Here is a 22,064-nt window from a genome sequence, read left to right as displayed (position 1 = left end):
TGACTTTACTAACGTGTCCAACTTCACATAAGAAATTTTTAACAAAGGCGTTGGATACAGACCGTCCAGTGGCTTTACGTAACGGTGTGAAAGCAACAAATTTTGAAGTAAGTTCAATAGCGACTAGAGCGTACGAAAATCCATTAGATGTTCTGACAAGCGGTCCCAAGAGATCAACAGCAGCAAATTCTTTTAATTTAGAAGGAATGATAGGAAACAACGGAGTACGATGGGAGATAGTAGATGGTTTCGCCTTTTGACAAAGTTTACAAATGGACAAGACTCTTCGAATTCTCTTTTCCATATTGTTAAAATGACAAGTCGTTCGAAGAATATGATAACATTTTCGTGGACCAAAATGTGCGTAGCTGAAATGAATGTACCAAATGAGCTTATTAACAAAATCGTCTGGAATGCAAAGTACCCATAGCTTGTCATCAACAGTGCAGCGTTTGAACAGTATGTTGTTTCTAACCAGATAATAATGTCGAATCTGAGTGTGTGTCTTTTCATGCCATTTACTTTTGATGTCTTTCCAAATTGGATCTTTATCTTGTTCATGAGCAATGTCCTTTAAAGATGTGGTGATGAAGTTTCCAAAGGCGACTTTCTGAATGTAGAGAATACTGAAATTTTTCTCGAGGTTACCTTCTGTGTTACTTTTCTCAAGCCCAGCCGGTGCGCGTGTCAGTGCGTCCGCAACAATGTTCTCCTTGCCGGGAATGTAGACTATTGTGAAGTGGAATTCTTCCAGAAACAATGCCCAACGTTTTAACCTGTCATGATTTAATTTTGAAGACATAAGAAATTGTAATGCACGATGATCACCTATGGCTTCTTGAAATAAATGGGCACCAAGACCGACTTTAGAAGAATCCGTGCTAAGGCAGAAATCTTGTGACAGATCTGGATGAGCTAGTATTGGCGCGTTAAGTAGCGATTCTTTCAAAGAATTGAATTCCAACTGTGCTTGTTCGTCCCAGTTCCAAATAGTATCTTTTCCAGTGAGAGAACAAAGTTTTGGTGTAACAAGAATTTGCATATTCAGAAAACGACGGTAAAAATTTACGAGACCTAGAAAACTGCGGACTTGTTTTGTTTTTTTGTGGGTGGAACTGGAATGGCTCTGATTGCTTCTAACTTTTCAGGATCCGGCTGAATGCCTTCAGAAGAAATAATATGTCCCAAAAACCTCACCTTTGACCTACCGAATTCAGACTTTTCCAAGTTAACTGTAATTCCAGATTCTGCAAAAATACGTAACAAACTGTTGAGGATGCGATTATGTTGTTCCCATGAAGCTTCTACTATTAGAATATCGTCAACATATAAGATGATGTGACGTTTTAAGAATTCAGGTCATATGGAATTTAGCCCACAAATGAATGCTGCTGAAGAAATGTTCAAAGCAAAAGGAAGTTTCCGAAACTGATAACAAACGCCGAAACAAAGGAAAGATGTGTATTTTCTACATTCTGGATGAAGTTCGATCTGATAAAAGCTGGATCGGAGATCAATGGAAGGTAACAATTTTACACCATTAAAATTTTGAAGAAGTTCTTCCAACGTTTGCGGCCTGTCTGTTTCAGGAATAATGATAGTATTGATTTGTCTCGAATCTAAGACAAGCCTGATAGATCCATTTTTCTTCTCAACAACATGTAATGGATTGTTGTATGAGCTTACTGCAGGCTCAATAATGCCCTCATCAAGCATAGATTGTATTTCTGTTCTAATACGGTCCCTATAATGTGCTGGAATTACGTATGATCTAACACAAAATTTAGTATGCTCACGAACACGAAATTGGTATTGAAATCCCTTGATTGTTCCGATTTTGTGAGTAAAAACTGTGGAATGTGCTTGTAAAATCTCAAAAATGTCATTCCTATCAGTGTCATTACAATTCTCAATTGTTTGAATTTTATTCTGAATTAACTTATTAGTTTCAAATATGCCGTCGATATCATCTCTGTCAGTACTTGCAGAGTGATTGTTAATGTCTAGTTCCATAGAAAATCCCGAACTGTTGTCTAACAGTAGGTAAAGCCGATTAATTTCCTCATCATGGTTTGAGAGCCAATCTTCAAATTTCAAACCTATTGACTTACCTTCTTTCTCTAAACTTATTTCAGCATCGTGAAAGTTTAAGATTGCTTTGTATTCATTCAAAAAGTCTACTCCCAATATAATTTCCGTCGACAATAATGGAACAATAAGAAAGCTCATAGAGAAGCTGTGGCTTTGACAAAAGAATTCTAAGTTGGTTTGTTGGCTTACATCTACACTTTTTCCAACGATTGCACCTTGTAATTTAATCTTACGTAACGGAAGTGTAGGGCAATCGTTCGATTTGTTACATTTGTTAAAGGCTGTTTCACTAATTACCGAAATGGGACTGCCAGAGTCAAGTACTGCCGTAAATTTTACGTCATTTACTGTAATGTGAATCGCAGGATATGCAATGTTTTTATGTTTTACGTCGTGTTCCTGGAGTAAAATGTTCCTAACGTCTTCCATTTTTACGTAATTACTGGCTACGGCAGCTGCGTCGTCAATTTCATAAGTACTTTTTGTGGCTGCCAGCGGTATGAGTCATTGCCTACTGTGTCTTTGTTGGCGCAAGTCATTATTGGAATTTGGAGACCTAACTTCTACAAATTCACCTTGTCGAGAGGGCCCTGCCCTGTTTGAATCCCGCAAGTTCTGATGCAATTCAGGTTTGTCGTTACAATCATATCGACTGTTGTCATGTCGGTAGATTCCATAGTTTCTTTCTTGTCGGTCACGTGGTGGAGAATTTCTCACTGAATCGTAACTGCGCGCTGGACCGTTGCATCTAAAGTTATTCTGTCCCTGAAAAGCTTCAATGTCCTGCTAAAATAATATGTCGTAAATGTTCAGGCAATTTGATTAAGCAAATGCAGATGAGTTCTGAGGGGCTGTATGGGTTTGAAAGATACTGATTCTTATGCAACATGTCTTCAAAATATTTCACAAGACTGGAAAATTCAGATTGTTCGAAATGTTTCATCATTATGATGCTATGTTTTACTCAGTCTTGTGTAGCTTGAGACCAATACGCTGAGAGGAAGGCATGATAAAATTCTCCTTCACTGTGACAATCGTGAATGACCGATCGCATTCTTACAGCTGGTTCATTCTCTAAGTAACCATACATAAATTCTAACCTGTGCTCCAGTGACCTGTTGGGAGGAAAACAAAGCAAAAATTGATGAAGCCATGCTTGTGGATGAATGTCGTTGCCAGAATTCTTAAATGTTTTGAATTTACGTGTAGTAATGAACAGCTTATAGTCAAAATGATCGTGTCGGCGAGTCGCACATCGCTCATTTTTACTTCGTTTCGGCAGTCCCATCTCAAAATTCAATGCACCTTACCAATTTCTTTCATAATCTCCGAAGTGTCCTGTGTTATTATTTTGTGGTTGTTCCGTATTTCTATGTCCCTCTTCCCGTACTGGAGCGCGAGTGTCCTCTGAAATATGTAATTCTTGTATAACTTGTGCCAACTGATCTTGTACTTCCCGGATTTCTCTTTTGTGTTACGTATTGGTTTGATTATGATTTTGTTTGAATTTCCTAATTTGTTCGTATTCTTCTGCGTCATTGAAGGCTACGGTCTTGTGTCATTCAGATCATCATCTACCTATGTCGATAAGTTAGTGAACTGATCTGAAAGTTCGGCTACTTTATCCGATAGTGAAATTATTTCCTCTGTGTGTTTTTCTGAACCAAGTTTCAGAGTGTCCATTTGTGTTGAAATCGTATCTACTGTGTCCTTTAAGTTTTCCTGAGTTTTAACAAGTTGCGTAACCGAATCGGTAGATGCAACTAAGTCAATTTTAACTTGCACGGTGTCATGATTTTCATGAACAATAGTTTGCAGTTCTTTTATGGCTGCTTCGTGATTCTGTAATACATTTTCATGACGCGAAAAAATAGGTTGGAAATGCTCACAAATTTGTGTTTTTACGTCATTACAGACTTTTTGACATTTCGATTCGATTTTAAGTAACTCAGCAGTTAAACCTACACATGTTTGTTCAAGTGTGGTGTCTTGACTTTCGAAGATTTTCTTCCATTGTGTCTAACTTTTGAAGCTTTTGCTGCGTTTGTCTCTGATTTTGTTCCATCGTGTCTAACTTTTGAAGCTTTTGCTGTGTTTGTCTCTGATTTTGTTCCATCGTGTCTAAGTTTTGAAGATTTTGTTCCATTGTGTCTAACTTTTGTAGCCTTTGTCCCATTTGTTGCATTCACTGTAATAACAATGCACTGGTGTCTGAAACATGTTTCTCAGTGCTATTCGGCAGTGCATTTGAACCGGTAATATTCGCATTTTGAAAAGCAGAAAATGTGTCTTGACTTATTTGAGAAAACGGTGAGGACGCAAAACCTGAATCTACACTATTTGCAAGATTGTGTCCTGTCATTTCGGAATCCTGACGCGAGCTGTTGCCGACCGATCGATCGATAATGCTTCCCTGTTCACTAATTGTTTTACTGTCTACACCATTATTTGGAGCCCGCTCCATTTCCCTATGCACAGTTACCAAATTACTACTTTGAACATTAGTTAATTCATTACTCGGTGGCGCTGACACACTGCTTTCGTCTTCACTGTCATTTCTCAGTTTACTTTGGAGCCTAGTATTACGTTTTTCACACGCCATTATTGTCACAATATTTCACACGATAACATAGAAAAGCACAATTTGAAGAGCAAAAATAAGAGAACACATTAACATAGCACTGAAAATAATATCTCGTTAATTGCAAGCGCAGCTGCGAAATACTTGGTGCAAATCTACATGCATGCCACAACTGTTTTACTGTACAACAATGAAAGACTACAAAGTAGATTCTCTCTACAATGACGCGCTAGCAATAAACAAAAGCTACACTAATTACACAAACTACAAGCGTGCGTTCCTGGCGTAAATCGACTGGAGCCGCGGATATGGCTCCAGTTTGTGTTTCACTATTTTATCTTTGACATTTCTGTTGACAAACGATCTCACGGTGACGAACTGTTGCTTCTGGCTGGATTTCTAGACCAGTGGCCCCTTCGCAAATTTATCCCATCTCATCCGCCAGCTCATTTTGGTGGGTAGTGTGACGTGTTTGCATGTCTTTGGTTTCTAACATTTCTTCCTGTGTCTTTTCAAGTACTCTCTGCCCCTGTTTCTTGAGAGCTGAAGTAGCCATCTCGGTTTTGCTCACTTGAGCTTTGCCAGCGCTGCCTGATCTCGCGCAATTTGGATGTTTTTTCGCGCATCTCTTGCTATTAAACTGGAATTCATAGCTTCAGGTCTGGATTCTACCGCTACTCCTCGCGTCTCATTGGACGTTTTGTCTTCAACCTCTGCTTTTACACCATTAATTTCATTCTTGACCCGATTTATGTTTTCCACTAACTCATCAGCCCTACTTTCAGTTATCTTAATTTCTTTCATGATTTCGTCCTGTCTCTTTACCTCCTTGTCGAGTCACTTCTTAATTTCCCTAATTTCATTAATAAGGATCTCTTGTATTTGGTCTCCTTCCTTTCTTCGTCTCTTCTCTGCCTCTTGCATGAATTGAATGATCGATTCTAATGGCATACATCCAGTAACATATCCTGGGCCAGACACACGCGAATCAGCTGCTCTATGGCGCCTTGCCAGCTGTTACTTTCCCTGACTGTACCTCTTTTCGGATTTATAGAACCTACATGAACTGCCACCTCGTGAACTGAGTGAACTGACCCCTCATCATTGTTCTACTTTTGACATTGGGCCCTCTTTGCAGATTGATTTAAATGAATTTCGTTCTGCATCAATAACTGGTTCGAGTTTCCATTTTGATCGACATGGCAGCCCTCCTCGCTATACAAACGTGCTTTGCTTGATGTAAGGATTCAAATCGACTGCTACTTCCACAACTCTACTCTGATCTTTTAAATAATGTTGTAAGATGGCAAGAACTATGCCCCTTACATGAAGTCATTAAAGATCACCTAACTCACGTTGAGCGAACAGTAGGGCTGAACAAAATGACTGACAAGGCACAATGCATCTTGTAGATTGTATAGTATGGACATATTGGAATAATAATTGTCGGGTGATGGTTTTAAAGTAATTCACACGCCATGAAAACTTTGTGGAAACGCGTCGATTTATGGGAGGCTAGTTTATCCCAGGGGAGTACCCAGAAATGACCGCGGCGCGCAGCTGGGGAGCACCGAAGGGAAGCGACAATAGGCAGCTTAGGGTGACTCAAGCTCTGAGAAAGTGGTAACGGGGTGCGGCCTCCAGCCACCTTAAGATGAGTGACAGCATGGGTGGTTGACCCTGACCCCATGCTGGTGTACCGGGAAGCAGATGGAGAACTTGTATGCCTGTTGATAAATGTCCATTGGCCCGTTTTCAGTGAAACATGCGAGAAAGCCGCGCAAAGATATGGTGGAGTGGTCAACAGCTCAAAATATACGTGTTCATGACTATAGCAACTTCACGCTGAATTCACAGTCTGCAGAGTCTGCAGTAAATCGGGTGAAGAGCGACCGAATGAAATACGTCGACCTCCGATGGGAACATAGGACCAACAAGGAATTTGAAGTACTCTCCTGGGAGTCAGAATTCCGGAAAAATTGGTGTTTGTGCAGACGCTAACCTTTATGGCTGGCCTGGGAGGAGCTAAATAGCAGAAGTTGAGAGGAAGGGAAATTTTGTGGGAATTTGTTCACTTCCCAGGGCAGGCATTGGTCAGCACTGGGAAGCGACGCATAATTAACGCAACTTGCGCTGCAATTGGCGTAAGTGATTTTTCTGGAGGGGAAATCGAGGTGCAGAGTGGAGTGTGAGAAGTCTCCCTAGCGGTCTTCGATTCCCAGCTTGCCTAGAGTGCGGACGTGGCGTTCTTTACTCAGCTTGCCTGAGAGAGAGTGAGCATCTCTGCAGTTTAGGACTTAGCAAACAGAACGATTGAGCTTGGAGATAGAAAGTATCGTTCAGATAGGTACTGAGCAAGATAGCTAGAAGTGAATAGATGAGCGCAGCCTTGCAGCGCCATGAGGTCGGCTGACCTCCACATAACGACATCGCCCTGCCACGCTGAATTCGGTGATATTGCGCCCGCTCCGACCACTGATTAATTTGTTGGATCACGTTGGCAAAGTTTCCATGAGGGTTTCATGGGCCGTGTATTGTAGAATTCTTTTCGCACTTCGCATTACACCTGGGTCAGTTGATAGGAATTACTTTTGACTTATAGTGCTTTACTCCACGCAAACGCAATTTATTACCGCTGCCTGTTAGGAGAGTCATGTAATGTGATGATTGAAGGTCGTGAGTTAAAATAAATCTGTGCTAATCGACTGCATCTGTTTTCAATCAAGTAGTTGAAATCCCAAGTCACTTTCTTAATTAATTTAATGTTCAATATTTGTATCTGGTGTTCAATAGCTGAATAAACATCAATTTGCACCCCTTTTTAATTAAAAGGGATCAATTCTGAATCAATTAATTTCAACACTGCCACCACAGTTCAATCAGGAGTCACAGGGTCTTATTACTTTCTTTGCATTATCCGACATTGCGGCAGTTTTGCATTCTCTGTTGATCTGTTAGTCAATTACCTGGGGTGAACACACACCAAAACCAGATAAGTGACAGGTGGGGTGTTACAATGTACACAATTATGCCTAAGCCCATGAAATTAAACCTACTCTAAACTGCCGTACACATCCCCATAAACAAATTTATTCCACAAAAGCTTGCACAAACTTGTTATCAACGACGCAGTTTCCTACTAGATGTGATGCAAAAGTCACTGACAAGACACATTGAGAAATGGAAAAAAAAAAAATACATAGCCTTCACTGAAATAAAATGACTGCAATATACTGCAAATTGCTCAGATACGATGCATAGCGCCAAACTCGAGTCTAAATATTCTCAGTGCACCATAGTCTCACTTTGCCTGTTCCACCACACTTTTGTAGCCTATGCCTGTGGTCACTTTTAGAACTCAAATTAATAATCACATTAATTAAATAAATAAGATTGAACCATAGAATGTTGGTGTACCCCTGTGCCACCATAGTAAAATAAAAACAGTGAATAATTGAGGGAGTATGAATGAGAACAATGGTATATTTACACAACAATAACAAGGAATAATAACAAGTTTTATTAATCCTTTTGTAACTACAACTAACTCACAAATCTTACACAAATATGACAAACACAAATCAGTAAAGTAATGGTGCTAGGCTGGCAAGCATTCATTGGGGTGGAAGGTATACAAATTCTCCCCTCAATTAATCTCTTTCTCGACATAATCTGAATTTGTTTACAAGAATCCACTATGAGGCACAATTCTATTCACATGGAATCAACTACGACCAAGTATGCTACAAACTATGGTTCACCTGAGAACAGGGAGCTGTAAATATCATTTAACAACACTACGGAGGTGCAGCAATACTTAACCTTTTCACCTCCATTCAGCCGGCAGCAGAGATAGGCATGCTCTGGGCGAGGAGCGGTGCGCTGCGGCAGCTGTGATGTTTTACGTGTCTGTGCCATGCTGCGGCTCGGTTTGGTGCTGTTTGTAGGCTTCCGCCCTTTGTTGGAGGCCAGACGGGATCGTTTGGTTCGCATGGTTGCGGTTGTTTGTCTTCTTCTCGCGTTGACTGGCGCCACTCGCTTTCGCAAGCGTTGCCTGTCCGCTAGTGGCAGCAGCGGCGGTTAACTCTTGGCCTATCTTTGGGGCGACATCGTTGTTTTTCTGGGTCGTATGAGTGGGTGAGTTCGGTTGGGGACTCAGGAGGAGCCAGGTCGGCACAGTGCCAGAACACGCCGGGACCGATGGCGGCATGCATGAACTGCCAAATGGAAGGGCTGTGGTCACGAGGGTGCACGACCTCGTCTTAAACCGGATCCAGCAAGCCGTAAGATGAGTGCATTTCAGTCCAAGTAGAGAAACCTCCACCATTGTGATATCCCGCGATTCTCCAATGACTTGGGTTCGTGTTGCTGCTCGTAGTGTCTCCGAGGCGAAGAGCAGCGAGTGGAGTGCTTTTTAATCTGGTGGTAGTGGTTCCTTTCTCGTTCCGGACTCTCTGTACACAGTATTCTGGGGATGTAGTGCAGACCGCCGGTTCCGGCTCTGGCGTCTTGTTCCATCGTTGCATTTGGTTTATCGGACTTTAGGTTATTATTAGTCATTCGTTAGACTGCCACTAGTCTGAGTTACCACCTTGTGAAGTGAATGCAAGTCTTTGCCGCCTATCTCATCGCTCGCGAAAGTGTTTGTTGCCGGACCTTCTCAGAGGTTGATTCCTGGAGCACCGTCTGTGGCCCCTTGTGTTACAAAGTTTACCATCATCTTATTTCACCCGTTTGGTGATCAGGTTTTTTTTTTAAATTAACATTTGCTACTGTATTTTCTGTTTTAGTGCAGGTTTATAATTTTTTTATATTATTGTCGTTCCTGGCGTGTGAGGCCTTCATCCGGATTGTGGTCGTTTGCCTTAAAATTCTAATTTGGTATTTGTTTTTTAGAAGTAAGCTTTAAGTCTTATTTATTGCCATTCCTGGCGTCTGATGCCTTCTGTTGTGTTTGTGGCGACTTGCCTTTAATATTTCAATACCTGTAACGCCTTCTGCCCAGATCACAGTGGCTTGTTTTTAAGCATTATCTGTTGTATCTTTATTTAATGGTGATTTGCTAAATTGTAGCTCACTGAAAACACTATTATTTGCACAGTTGTTTATTAATTCACTAATAACGTGTGGTATTTTATTTATTGTTGAGTGTGGAATTACTAGTTTAAAATAAATTGTGTGTAACTGCAAAAGGCAACCAATGGTAACTGATTACGGCTCCGACCACAATCGTAACCGAATCCTGCCTTCCCTTGACTACCACCAGGTCTCAGTGTCCACGAAAATCTGCAAACTACGCGGTCTGGCAATCTGATTATGAGAACGTGGGAAACTTCCCTATCAGAGCCCTGAAAACTCGGCAGATTTTAGTGTGAGGTGCACCTCTTCACTTGTCTGGACAAACTAATTTGACTTACAGGCACGACGGCATGTGCTGGAATTGTCAAACATCAGACGGCCGCCTCAGAACGAATAAATTCATCCTCTTGACACATGATATGTTCGAGACGATATGCTGTTCCACTGTTGATACAGTTTGAAGCTGCCACTGGCATTTAGTCTACCACAAGATACAGATCATCAGTCTCATCTACTAGAGATGTACCTGAAGTTCTCCACCAGAGGAGGACCAGATGACGAAGAAACAATTAATCCCAACCACTCTACACCAAGCCTCAGTACTGAAGCTGAATTAGTAAAAACGGAACCTCCCCCACATTGTACAAACTAGTTGGATTATCGTCTACTCTTAACTGTTCTGTTGTCCTGGTAGCCAATCCAGATACAGCACTAGGTTTCCCTCACTGGGGGAGCAAACCTCCACTTCGCCTGTCCTGAAAGGAGCCAGTCAGCGATTAAAATCTCTCTTTTTCTCAAAGAAGATTTTAGGCTAGGGCGTTACAATGGTAGGCATGGCCATGTTTTGGCAAAAAGCATCTATCTAGATGGGGCACAGTCCCTCGTTTACAGAGCGATCTGATCTTGCCAGGCCGACAATTTCCAGTTTCTGATAGACGGCTGTTAAACTACCACACAGTTGTGCCTACGAAATACATGTTTTGCCGCTCGCTAAATGTACCTTGCTACTTCCTGGCGTTAGGGGGGTTGCAGTCTTGCCTCCACTAAGTATGTGAACCAGTCAGCTTCTGACATGAGAATGCAGGGAATTTTAGGACCTTCCCACCAGTGGCACAATCGCTCAATTTATAGCAGTCTCTCTTAAATGGAGTCCTTCACCCACTTTCTGCCAAATGGCAGGCTTTGTGATGGACTGCCGCCTGGCCCAGGTAAAATGTTTTGCGAACCGGCGCCCATCTCTGCAGCCCTATGTGAATGGACGAGAGGGCATCGTCCAGAAGTCCCTCTGCAGGTACAATCCACTGAGCACTGCTTATAACTCGCAGAACGAGGTCGCTGCACTCTGAATTTATGGCATCCAGTCCATTTCTCTCCACTATGGCCCCTTGGGTACAAGTTGTCTATAGGTTGCACATGCCTTACACGAACATTCTGCCCACAATTTACTCATGTAAAAAAAGTCATAAACCGCACTTAGTGAACGTAATGCTGAGGAACACCGAGATCACGACTTCAAATATAAACGTTAATCTGACGTTGTTGTTATCGTGAGATAGTGACCTGCGCCTCTCAGTGTGGACTGTCGGGTGCTCTCGACATCTGTGGTGCACGACGACCACTATTGCTAATGTGTATCTCGTCCAGTGTCTAATGTCCAGAGGATACGTCCAGGAAAGATGGCAGTAAGTTGGGCTGGTCAGACACTTACCATGTTCTCTGGTGTAGATGTGAAACATATGAGGCAGATATCCTCATAGGACTGTGATGGGAACGCATTTGTACAGTAGGTGTTGACAAACATGGTTAACAAGCTTTCTCACGGCAGTTACTCCTTGATACTATTATAGAATACCTGAACAAAAATAAATTGTGGACCATTGCCTATTCCAGTCTGGACAATCGAACTACATTTAAAATTTTTATAGAGGTTTGACGAGTGGTTTTACAATTACAAATGACTCATTGATTAGATGTGTTTATTTGGATGAGCTCACGAATTTAGGATGGATATGATCCTACAGTTATCGTGGTGCAGACTAGAATGTGAACTTTCCACGTGCATGTACAATTTATGCTCTTCCAGTGTCAACATCTTGGCAGTATTAGTAATAACAAGATATATCATTCATTTCAAAGTGTTCTAAAAGTGGTTATCATAAGCGCAATGTCCTACACAAAATAAAAGTTGTTTGTGTAAGGACTATGAATTACGTAAGTTGTGCTGTTTATGCTGAACATATCGCACATGTAACCAACTTAAAACTGTAATGTAAAGTATGTACCCAATATCTTGGAAAAGTGATTCGAGTATTGATTTTTTACTCGAATTAACTCATGCAACATTGCTTGAGTCCCATATTTTGCTTGTATTCAGAATGAGTGTCTTTATGTTAAATAAAAATTTGTAATGGTGCGGTGTAATAATGGTACGTAACAGAGGCATAAAATTTATATTAACACCTATATTTTGTTTGCTGTAGGAATTTTTGTTCTTCACTCTTTACGTTTCTATCAGATTTCAAACTCAAATTGGTTCATGAAATCGAATAATAGTTTCGATATTGCACCTTGTCTTGTAAATGTGGCATAACGGAGGCTATCCAGGCACTAATGCTGCGAACACTGATAAAACCTATGTAACATCGCCAGCCCTGTAGGAAAGGGAAAAGTCAAAAGGCTTAAGAATAAATAACGAACTGCATCGCGATACCGTCGATTTCAATACTTTTGCTCCAGTTTTATCGTCGTATCAATACAATTTCAGATTTCACCGTCTTAGCAAATATACGTAATGTGGTATTTGAAGGCTCCTAGCTGTGAGACGTCTCAGTGAATACTCTTGGCAATTGCCACTCCAATGGTCCTTCCGCATGGTGTAAAAAGTCATTTAACATAACTCTTTTTTTGGAGATTTTACACTCAACGTGCAGTGCCTGTAGAACACTAGGCGGATCTCTCAGGTTTGTTGCCATTTTCGAGATCTTCTGAAAACTTTTCGTCTTAAGTCATTTCGTGTCGGATAGTGTCAATTCACAAATTTAAACAGACACTTCCATCGAAAGATGACTTCCACCTTCTCCAATAACAAAATATTATTTTCAGTTATTCTGTTGCAAACCACCCCCAAAAATATAGTTTCACTCAGTTTGTATACAGTTCCTAGACTACGATACTAAGAATAGAAGAAGAGTAAAAATTACGGGACTTCGGTAAAATGTGTATCACTGTAGTACAACGAAACACGGGTAAAAATAAAAGAGTGAAAAACCAACTCTAGCAAATGCTCGTGCTTCCACAGCTTAGTATCTGAAAAGGCAGTCGTGATCGATGTTCACTGCGAATATTTCGCATTCCCGGCAGCATAGGAGAGATGGAAATAGAACATAGCAGGAGCACGCAATAAAAGGTTCGTTCAGGCGTTGTAGTTGACAGCACAGAACTGCAACTCGCCGTGTCTCGAGTCCGGTCTGCCAGAGATTATTTTTAAAAATACGGCCAGCTGCACGCAATAACTGCAGCTTAATATTGCACCACATTCTTCATCACCAGAATTGCTCTTCGCTTCCCAGTGTCCACCCCCTCCCAATTTTAGACGCGTTCCACTCGCTCTGTTACATTCTCTCTCTCTCTCTCTCTTCTCTCTCTCTCTCTCTCGCTCTCTATCTCTCCTCGCCCCCCCCCTCCCCCTGCCACCAATCTCTCTCTCTCTCTCTCTCTTTATCACAAACGATGACATGCGTATCTATACGTCATTTTTTTCTCTTTAGCATGTTAGAATCTAACCGTATAGTGTATTGCGCTGCGCGCTGCCCTGCGAGACAGGGAGGTGAGCCAAACACGGGTCGAATTCACGCTGTGGCTTATCGACCACGGTAGGTGCACCGGCAAGCCTGCGTATGGTTTTTAGGTGGTTTTCCATGCTCGTTTAGGCCCATGATGGGCTGGTCATCAATTTCTAGTTCAGAGCATGCAGTACACAAACAGTTAAATTACAATCACACGCAGAACACAACTTACACAATTCATTGACAGATAGCACGCAGGACTTTCCTCCCTGCAACTGCAGCAACGGAAAGGGTATCGAGCAGCAAAGTTAAATAGATTTACCAGTCCCTGAGTAGAATGACCCCTTACTAGGTGGGATTAGTGCGAAGAAGAAGAAGACGCTGTAGTATGTTAGCTAATTATTAAAACAGCTTTTCTACCACAACATAGTTCTACTCATTGTAGTAGTAGTTTCAAATATAAGGTAGTGTCGTACAAACGCCACATAGGTTCTCATCCGTGTTATGGTGAAGTGGAAACCAACAACCTGTTCCACCGGTAAAATTGAGGCAGGAATATTGCTGCTAGGACGAGAACATGAAACTAGACACATTGCAGTTCATACTCAGCCACTTTAACACTTAGCATATTTTTAGGTCTTCATTCCTCCTCTTACAGTCCATCGTAGCCTCACTAAGGCCTCCACAAGGCACTTCGCTGAAATGAATTCGTGTCTGCAAGTTAGTCCTTTGGGAACTTTTTTTATGAAATAAACAAGTAAATTACTGAAGCTCACGAACTAGGATGACCAAATTCCTCATTGTCACTGACTGATTCCCAACTCATTTCCGAAGCCTCATTCCCATAGGTTCTCCCGTCATGTAAACAGGTAAATGTGTAAGTAGGCAGTTTAGGTTTTTATGTTGGTAACGTCACCTAGCGCTCTGTATGAAAAGCACTGGCTGTGCTGTGTGCAGTCTGTGGCTGGTGAGCATTGTTGAAGTAGTCGCTATTGTAGTGTTGCGCAGTTGGCTGTTAACAGCGCGTAGCGTTGCGCAGTTGAAGGTGAGCCACCAGCAGTGGTGGATGTGGGGAGAGTGCTGTGTGTAGTCTGTGGCTGGTAAGCACTGTTGAAATAGTCGCTATTGTAGTGTTAAGCAGTTGGCTGTTAACAGCGGGTAGCGTTGCGCAGTTGGACGTGTGCGGAGTTTTGAGAGCGGATGATCTGGACATGTGTCCATCAGAGACAGTAAATTTGTAAGACTGGATGTCATGAACTGATATATATACATGATGACTTTTGAACATTATTAAGGTAAATACATTGTTTGTTCTCTATCAAAATCTTTCATTTGCTAACTATGCCTATCAGTAGTTAGTGACTTCAGTAGTTAGAATCTTTTATTTAGCTGGCAGTACTGGCGCTCACTGTATTGCAGTAGTTCGAGTAATGAAGATTTTTGTGAGGCAAGTGATTCATGAAAGGTATACGTTATTGTTAGTCAGGGCCATTCTTTTGTAGGGATTTTTGAAAGTCAGATTGCGTTGCGCTAAAAATATTGTGTGTCAGTTTAGTGTTGATCAGAATAGGTGAAGAGCGAAATTTCTGAGTACGTTCAGTTCTGCTCAGTTGTTTGAAAATCAAATAATGTAAGAGTTTTATCAGTACAGTAGTTCATTAATTTTTCAAAGGGGGCGTTTCATATGGGGACCCTGCCAGGATACCTCACTGGAATCTTCTGACTTTTTTGTAGTTTCTGTAATTAGTGGAGCTATTGTTTATTGCTAGCGCGTAATTATAGAGAGAATTTCCTTTGTAGTTGTAGTTTATATTTGTTGTACAGTAAAACGGTTGTGGCATGCATGAAGATTTGCACCAAGTATTTCGCAGCTGTGCTTGCAGTTAACGAGATATTATTTTCAATGCTATGTTAATGTGTTTTCTTATTTTGCTCTTCAAATTGTGCTTTTCTGTTGTCGTGTGAAATATTCTGACAATAATGGCGTGTGAAAAACGTAATACTAGGCTCCAAAGTAAACTGAGAAATGACAGTGAAGACGAAAGCAGTGTGTTAGCGCCACTGTGTAATGAATTAACTAATGTTCAAACTACTAATTTGGTAATTGTGCATAGGGAAATGGAGCGGGCGGCAAATAATGGTGTAGTCAGTGAAACAATTAGTGAACAGGGAAGCATTATCGATCGATCGGTCGGCAACAGCTCGCCTCAGGAATCTGAAATAACTGGACACAATCTCGCAAATAGTGTAGATTCAGATTTTGCGCCCTCACCGTTTTCTCAAATAAGCCAAGACACGTTTTCTGCGTTTCAAAATGCGAATATTGCCAGTTCAAATGCACTGCCGAATGGCACTGTGGAACATGTTTCAGACACCAGTGTACAGTTATTAAAATTAGTGCAACAAATGGGACAAAAGCATCATAAGTTAGACACAATGGAACAAAATCAGAGACAAACACAGCAACAGCTTGAAAAGTTAGACACCACGCTTGACCAAACACGTGAAGGTTTAACTGCTTAGTTACTTAAAATCGAACCTAAATGTCAATATGTCTGTAATGACGTAAAAACACGAATTTGTGAACATTTCCAACCTATTTTTTCGCGTCATGAAAATGCATTACAGAATCACGAAGGAGCCATAAAAGAACTGCAAACTATTGTTCATGAAAACCACGAGACCTTGCGGGCTAAAATTGACTCAGTTGCATCTACCGGTTCGGTTGCGCAACTTGAAATAACTCAGGAAAACTTAAAGGACACAGTAGATACGATTTCAACACAAATGAACACTCTGGAACTTGGTTCAGAAAAACACACTGAGGAAATCAGTTCACTATCGGAGAAAGTAGCCGAATATTCGGATCAGTTCACTAGCTTATCTACAAAGGTAGATGATGATCTGAATGACACAAGACCTGTAGCCTTCAATGAAACAGAAGAATACGAACAAATTAGGAAATTCAAACAAAATCATAATCAAACTAATACGTAACACAAAAGAGAAATCCGGGAAGTAAAAGATCAGTTGGCACAAGTAATACAAGAATTACATATTTCAGAGGAGACTCACGCTCCAACACGGAAGAGGGACATAGAAATACGGAACAGCGACAAAATAATAAGACAGGGCACTTTGGAAATTATGAAAGAAATTGGCAAGGTACACCGAATTTTGAGATGGAACCGTCGAAACGAAGTAACGATGACCGATATGCGACTCGCCGACATGATGATTTTGACTATAAGCTGTTCATTACTACACGTAAATTCAAAACATTTAAGAATTCCAGCAACGACATTCATCCACAAGCATGGCTCCATCAATTCTCTCATTGTTTTCCTCCCAACTGGTCATTGGAGCACAGGTTAGAATTTATATGTGGCTACTTAGAGAATGAACCAGCTGTAAGAATGCGATCGGTCATTCACGATTGTCACAGTGAACGAGAATTTTATCATGCCTTCCTCTCAGCATATTGTTCTCAAGCTACACAAGGCCGAGTAAGACATAGCATCATAATGATGAAACATTTCGAACAATCTGAATTTTCCAGTCTTGTGAAATATTTTGAAGACATGTTGCACAAGAATCAGTACCTGTCAAACCCATACAGCCCCTCAGAACTCATCCGCCTTTGCTTAATCAAATTGCCGGAACATTTACGACACATTATTTTGGCAGGACGCTGCAAAGACGACATTGAAGCTTTTCATGGACTCTTACAAGAATTGGAAATTGACACTGACAATCGCGGGACGCGAAAACAGGAACACAACCAACAATTACAGGTCACATCCGTCACAATTCCGCGACAAAAGAAATAATAACGGGACACAACAAGGCTATACTTACAATGTAAATCGTGACCAAAACAGACATCACCCTTATGACAACCGCTGGCAGAGTAGTAATAATTACAGGGAAAGATCACCTCTTCACGGTAATGACTATCACAGAGACAATCATAGAAACAGACAATATGGGAACCAAAACAATTATTATCAAGGGAGACAGAATAACTTCAGACGCAACGGTCCACCGTGCAGTTACGATTCCGGAAGTAATTCTCCACCACATGTCCAACAAAAAAGAAACTATGTAAACTACCGACATGGCTTCAGACGATATAATCGTAACGACAGACCAGAATTGCATCAGAACTGGTGGGATTCAAACAGGACAGGGCCCTGTCGACAAGGTGAATTTGTAGAAGCTAGGTCTCCTAATCCCAACAACGACGCGCGCCAACAAAGAGACAGACCAAGATTCGCACCACGGGCAGCCACATGCGCCGGCTGGCTCAGAGAAAAATAACATAGACGCTAACCTTGAGAAAAATTTTAGCATTCTTTACCGACGTATACCGCATGATAATTGCGTTCAAGTTGAAACTCTGAGTACTATGAAGAGTAAAGGATTGCACCACATTTCACATGTAAAACCGTTTATTGAGAGATAATCTGCTTTTTAACTTTGTCTTTGCCATAAAACTTTCCACTTCACGTTACTAGTATGCTTTGTCAGACTTAGAAACTGTTAACATGCAACAATGTTTGAAGTTAAATATCCGGTCAAGAACCAAGAGAACTTATTTAAACAGAAATTACGAATGCATTGTTATAGTGAACAGACGACACAGTGTTGTTATTTGTACATTCTTGCTTGTTGGTTGCAAGATCACGTAACGAATGTACGGCTTACATACTTAGAACGTATACTGCTAGTGAGATTTTAATGCAACATTTTGGTTTACTTGGAAAGACATTCTTTATTTGAAGTACTTTCTGTGAGATTACCGATGTTTTAGTATTTGGTTTCTTTGACATCTACACGATTATATCACCACGCTACTAATGTGTGACACAATTTACATTGTTGCTTTTGTGCTATATCTGCTTTATATCTGCACAGTTTTTCTGAATTCTTCTGGAAAATGAAACATGTTTTTGTAGTAACGTTTGTGGTATAGCTACAATGAGACAGCCTTTTTTGTAGCACAACAATACATTACAGTGTAGTACTTTCTTGATCACGGTACTGTACCTAATAACTACGATATCTATACGCATAGCATTTAGCTTTTGTTTATTATGAAGTACGTACATTGACTTCCACAGAACTTTGCTTACGGACGACGATAATTACACTTGGCACATTTTTTACCCTTAAGTAATGACAGAGATTATGTTACAACAAGACGCACAGTTTAGCGCTGCAGTACACGTATTTGAGTGATTAATTTTCTACTTAAAACATTTATTTTTAAAGATTTTTGAATGACAAAGATACAAAGATAGTTTTCGGTGATAGCCGGCCGAAGTGGCCGTGCGGTTAAAGGCGCTGCAGTCTGGAACCGCAAGACCAGGTTCGAATCCTGCCTCTTGCATGGATGTTTGTGATGTCCTTAGGTTAGTTAGGTTTAACTAGTTCTAAGTTCTAGGGGACTAATGACCTCAGCAGTTGAGTCCCATAGTGCTCAGAGCCATTTGAACCATTTTTTCGGTGATACATTTCATTCGATTGCTGTAATCTGTAACACCTGAGGGTATAATTACATAATCCTTAAGGGGGCTACACGATTACTTTGTGTACCATGTGTTTGGCAAGCACAAGGAGCCTAGCTAATATGGTATTTGCTTATACAACTTTACACATCGGTACCATGTTTCTCTAACACATAAATTACACAGCTATCTGATCATTTAACTGGGAGAGACAAACATTTATTTTACTACATCATTGACAGATATTTACGCAGTTACACAGTTGGATAACTTCACACTTATGAAATTGTATTTTGTCTGTACTTTGTGATCTGTTCATATTTTTTCGGAACCATTGTGATACCATGAGAGCTTTGAATGATGTATTTGGTATGGGATCATGATTTTTAAAGTACGTTTGAGGTAGATGACACTATTGAAATGAGCAGAGAATTTTTTTTAGGCTTTGAAATTATTGGAGGAAGCTACGATGATTTTGAGATGTGATTGATCTGTTATGATGTTATTATTACGATAAGATGTGTATTATGCTGTTGAGGTATGTTTATGATCAATAAGCTGATGTTATATGAGGAATTTATTATAATGAAATATTGAAGAAGTGTCGACGAGTGTGTATATGTGTAATAAGGTAAGGAATAATTAGTAGTGGTTAGGGACTCAGATTTGTGAAAACGGATGTTGGAAACCAATAATCGTACTTTAAGAGTTATGAAATGTGTTTACATGCGTGAATGTTTCACAATGCCGGCAAAATTTTTTTCGACACTGTTATTTTTATAGTATTTTGTTTCTACACATTTGTAACGCAAATTCTCGACCTGTGAGATTTTTATGTGAGACTGTCACTGTAGTGAAAACTGCTGTCGTAAATATTTCGGTAAGAAAGTTAAGTGACCTTCACGTAACGCGTCGTGGGTGTCCAGCTGTGCCACCTGCCTGGAGAAAAAGCCATTAGGTGGAGGAAAAAAGAGACCATTAACCTCACTATTGACATTTCTTTGTATAAAGTATTTCAAATAAGACACGCTCATATTTGAAACATATGATTACAGTTTTGAGCTCATACTTTCTGATATTTACTGAAATGCCTAATGAAATGATGAGAAACATTTTACATCTATTGTCTATCTAGATGAGGGATTGCTCATTTTGTTTAATATCTAGTTTCTAGCTGCACTGCAGCATTGGTTAAAGTAAAATTTAATAGATGTACTAATATAGTTATTTATGCCTACAGATCCAGTAAATAATAATTTTATGATCTACTTCCAAAACAATGAGGGAGCACATAAAGACATTTCCACTTCACAGGAATTGCATACATAATTTTTGTGAATGACTTGGTAACTTGTCTGCTAGAGTAAGTTATTGTGATGCATCACTCTAGTGTTAAGATGTGACATAGGTATTAGACATGGCCATTTTTACTGTAATATTTTTTCTGCTTGAGCTTTGTCATGTTTAGATATAAGTTATGGCATTTGCTGCTGCTGTTTGCCAGGCATAGTGCTACTAAATTTCACTTTGGCTCATATTAGTTCCAATGTTGCATTTGATTTGCTAATTTATACGAGGGCCGTTCAGAAAGTAACCTCCGGTTGATTTAAAAAAATACACCAAGTTAAATAAAAATATTTTAATATATACATCTTACAACTACATCTTTGCACTATTTTTCTACATAGTCTCCATAGCGATTGAGGCACTTATCGTATCTCTTCACAAGCTTTGAAATTCCTTCTGCATAAAAATCACCCGCTTGTGCCTGGAGCCAGCCTGTGACCGCATCTTTGAGCTCTTCATCGTCATCAAACCGCTGTGACCCGAGCCATTTCTTCAAATGCATGAAGAGGTGATAATCACTTGGCGCCAGGTCTGGGCTGTAAGGTGGATGGTTGATAACGTCCCACTTGAAGGAGTCAAGAAGGGCCGTTGTTCTTCGAGCAGAGTGAGGACGGGCGTTATCGTGCAAAAAAACGATACCGGAAGTCAGCATACCACGGCGTTTGTTCTGTATAGCCCGTCGTAACTTTTTTATTGTTTCACAGTACACGTCTTGATTAATTGTCGTACCACGTTCCATGAATTCAACCAACAACACCCCTTTGGCATCCCAAAACACCGTTGCCATCAGTTTTCTGGCAGAAAAATCTTGCGAGGCATTTCTTGGTTTGGTAGGCAAATTTGAATGTGCCCACATCTTTGATTGTTCTTTTGTCTCAGGGTTCACGTACTTAATCCAGGTTTCGTCACCGGTCACGATTCTGTTTAACAATGGTTCTCCTTCGTCCTCATAACGTGACAGAAAGTCTAATGCAGAGGCCATTCTTTGAGTTTTGTGGTGGTCGGTAAGAATTTTGGGCACCCATCGTGCACAGAACTTACGGTAACCCAATCTTGCTGTCACTATCTCGTACAAGAGAGTCTTAGAAATCTGTGGAAAACCAGTAGACAACCCCGACATTGAGAAACGTCGATTTTCACGAACTTTTGCATCAACTGTCTGAACGAGTTCGTCAGTCAGCAATGATGGTCTACCACTCCTCTCTTCATCATGAACGTTTTCTCGTCCACTTTTAAATAAACGTACCCATTCACGGATAACTCCTTCACTCATAACTCTTGGTCCGTACACGGCACAAAGCTCACGATGAATAGCTGCTGCAGAATATCCTTTGGCTGTAAAAAACCTTATGACAGCACACACTTCACATTTGGCGGGGTTTTCTATTGCAGCACACATTTCAAACTGCCACAAAAACTAAACTAGCGCAGGTACGACGTTCACTCGACCACGGCTTGATGCCGACTGACCTGTTGAGTGCGTGAACGCACAGATGGCGTCGCTACTCCCCCCACAACCCGCACTGTGACCAATCGGAGGTTACTTTCTGAACCGCCCTCGTATTTATTGCTGCTTGCTTTGCCAATTTGCATTTTTTGTCATTGCTGTTTGCATTAATTGTTTTGTGCTGCTACATTGCTTTGTCCCTTAGTTTAGCATCTGAGCTCAGT

This window comes from Schistocerca nitens, chromosome 5 (genome assembly GCF_023898315.1).
Source record: "Schistocerca nitens isolate TAMUIC-IGC-003100 chromosome 5, iqSchNite1.1, whole genome shotgun sequence".
Taxonomy (NCBI): domain Eukaryota; kingdom Metazoa; phylum Arthropoda; class Insecta; order Orthoptera; family Acrididae; genus Schistocerca; species Schistocerca nitens.
This window is presented reverse-complemented; position numbering follows the sequence as displayed.